The 3,506-nt window shown below is 36.6% G+C and overlaps 1 pseudogene; it reads left to right on the top strand.

Annotated features, from left to right (window-relative positions):
• Window positions 1-2,630: 2,630 nt before the first annotated feature.
• On the top strand, window positions 2,631-2,973 carry LOC147450532 (small ribosomal subunit protein uS13z/uS13y/uS13x pseudogene; annotated as a pseudogene).
• The last annotated feature ends 533 nt before the right edge of the window (window positions 2,974-3,506 follow it).

The following is a 3,506-nucleotide window of genomic DNA, read 5'->3' as shown; positions in this document are numbered from 1 at the left end:
CCCACACAAAACCAAGACAAAGGGCACCACCTAACTAGAATGAGTTAGGACATATCAAAACATGAACATCACACTTGAGCTTACACACATCTTTGTACAATCATCCCCATCATACATCCTAACATACCGAATGAGGAGGCTTACGTGCGACAATGCATGAAACAAACTCACAAAGGCACTAACACTTGAGCATAAATAGACGCACGCAGATACACAATCACAAGCCAATTGATGATTTTGTTACTCTAGTGAGGGATCTCCAATCCAACCTCAACCTAGACCAACAAAGTACCACCAATGCTCAACAACATCATCAACAAAACTCTCAAAAGAAAATACACAAGTGTTACCCCAAGTAGACGTTTCCAATTGTTGCGGCAAGCTTTAGAAGACTCCAAAATGAGCACCAATTTGTGAATTGTCACGAGATTTAGGAGATAATGAGAATATGTGTGCCCAAATCCAATTGTTATAGATAGATAAGTAGACCATACAAATGGAGAGCCTAGCTCTGGCGATTATCTCAACATAAGGACTTGACACAAGGGCTTCCTCACAGACTTAAGTAGCTAAAGCTCTTCTTCTCTCAATTGATAAGCCCCCCCAAAGTGATGTAGAAGTGCTCTATTTAAAGCATTTCCAAGTGGATTATCTCTAGGCATAAGTATGCTTATTTGTGTGGCTAATTAGGTTTAGGGTTTTTTGAATTATTTATATGGTGGGACTACTTTGTCTTCTCTATTTACATTGAGTGAGAATAGGGAGAAGAGAAATAACTTATAGGGTTGAATGGAGGTGTTTCTATCTACATGGGGTCTGCAATTTTTTAAGGTGAAATTGGATGGGCAAATTGCATACAAGTTAGTAGTTATAATAATTACAAGTGAGGCACAAACGTGCCAATTGGATAATTTACAAAGGGAATGCTCACATGAGCATAATAGGAAAAGTGATTTTATGGAATGGTTATATACAAAGATGAGTTTGAAAGGATAAGAAACCTGTTATTGCTCGGAAGGCCTTGTCGTTTGCCGCTCCAATGTTTGATCCGTGGTGAGGTTTTTTCGGCTTGCGTAATTAGGGTGCTTGCAGGAGATTAAGTTGATGAAGAAGATGCACACAATTAGTTTTTTACTGTTTTTTTAGTTTTTTTGGAAGAAGAGATCAATCATATCTCTTCATTGATAATTACTAGGTAGGTAGTTAGGGTAGATGAGTGTTTAAAGCTTTCATGGAAGGTACTAAGAGGGGGGAGAGAGTGTGTTTGCAGGTTTGAATAGAATAGAGATGGAAATGAGAGTTTGTGTGGGTGAAGAGGAGAGTGAGGGTGAAGCATTTTGGACCAAGACAGCAAAACTGGGGTCCACCAAAATGCCGATAAAAAGTCGCTCATAGCTCGAAAAAATGCAAAATAATTTTTGCGAGAAACCTTAGCTTAGGAGCTACAACTTTGTAGTTTTGTGCAAAGTCCAACTCGGAGTGGAATCATGTATGAAAATGCGCCCAAAACCATGTGTTTTTTTCTCCCTCTCAAAGTCTTCCAAGTGGGGTCCTTGGTTGTTCAGCTTGCATATATTCCAATTGGTGAGGCACGAGGGCATTACATGGACCCTTAATAATGCTCCATTGAGTCCATGAAAAATTATTATTGAATTTGATGATGATATGTATGATAACAAGTGTACAACTAAGGTGCATGATTATAGTAATAAAATATAAATAATATGTATATAAAATATAAAAATAAAATAAAATAAGATAAGATATACAAAAGAGGTATGCTAAAATATATATTGTTATATTTTCTTACAATAGGTGGAGTGAAAAAATAATATTTACAATTTTACACAATGTGAAAGGAAAAAGTACACTGTAGTTAACTAGCGTAAAGAAAAAATTGAAATCTCATGGATAAGTAAAATAGAAATATATAAATGAATAAATACACTCTCTTGAGATGTAAATAAATATAAAATTTACAAAAATCACAACACACACCTAATTAGTAGGTGGGTAGGGAAAAAAATACTCACACCTAGTTACATAAAAGGGGATGGGAAAAAATATGTGTGAAAATATATTTTTTGTTTTTATAAAATCACACTCTTAATATTTATGCCCTTTAAAACAAAGGAAAGAAATATTTACATAAATACTAAGGTCAATAATAATTTTTTGGAGCCGATTCTACTTAGGTAATTAGTAAGGGTGGAGTTTTATGGTTAGGACACACTTTAGAGAAATATAGACATTTATGAGCACACCATATCCACTATAACGTGGTATCACACACATGAAGAAAAATAAGGTATGTACAATCTTTGAGTTAGCATGTGGGTAGAGTTAAAAGGTTAGTAGTGATGGAATGAGGCTAAAAATGTGAAACTTTTAATAGCAAAAAACAGCTATCACTGGAAATAGTCTACGCCGGCGTGGACTGTTTCCAACAATTTTTTTTTCAGTTTTTGGTTGAGAGAGAGAGAGAGAGAGAGAGAGAGAGAGAGAGTCAGTACATTTTTTATGTTCTCAACACCAAAGTGGATGGACAGCAGAAGATCATTTTTGCTGTGACATCTATTAAGAGTATCGGCAAACGTTTTTCTAACCTCGTCTGCAAGAAAGTGGTTGTAGACATGAACAGGAGAGCTGTCTGCTCAAGAGCTTGAAAACCTGATGTTTATCTCTGCCAATCCTCGTCAATTCAAGATTCTTGACTCGTTCTTGAACAGGAAGAAATATTACAAGGATGGCCGATTTTCTCAAGTGGTGTCTAATCAAATTGATATGAAGTTGAGAGATGACCTGGGAAGGCTGCAAAAGATCAGGAACCACCGTGGTCTTTGTCATTATTGGGGCTTGCGGGTGCGACGTGGTCAGCACACAAAAACAACTGGAAGGCGGGGGAGAACAGTTGGTGTGTCCAAGAAGCGTTAAGTCAAGGCACTGCAGAGTCCTTAGGATGCAATTCCTAACAGTTTTGATACTGATATGTGCAGTAATATTTTTAGAGTTCAGTTGGAGGGCTTCTTCTCTTTATCAGCTAGGTATTGTAATTCCATGAGAGCATTTTAAAGTATTCTTACCTTGAATTACGTATTCACTGAAGTGAATGATTAACACTTCTGGAATCATGCTTAAAAAGAGAGAGATAGAGAGAGAGAGAGAGAGTGAGAGCGGGAGTGTCGGCATGAGTGCAGAAAAAATCAATTTCACAAACGTACAAATTTCCCCTCTATGTTATATTCAAATAGAAAATTTCTCAAATAACGTACTTTTTTTTCAATTTAACTATTTTCATGAATTTTCCAAGCGTATTTTCTCCTTCTCCCCCTTCTTTAACTAGCTATTTTGAATTTTCAAGATCCAATGCTCACCCAAAAACTAAAAAATAAACCTACAAGAAACAGTCCGTGCCGCGTCCAAACAGGTCCGTGCCGACACGGACTGTTTTGACGCGGCACAGACTATTTCTATTATGTTTTTTGTTTTTGTTTTTGCTAGAGAGA

Source organism: Adiantum capillus-veneris, chromosome 9 (assembly GCF_014529385.1).
Source record: "Adiantum capillus-veneris isolate H3 chromosome 9, ASM1452938v2, whole genome shotgun sequence".
NCBI classification, from domain to species: domain Eukaryota; kingdom Viridiplantae; phylum Streptophyta; class Polypodiopsida; order Polypodiales; family Pteridaceae; genus Adiantum; species Adiantum capillus-veneris.
The sequence above is the reverse complement of the archived record's forward strand: the minus strand, read 5'-3'. Positions and strand labels throughout refer to the sequence as shown.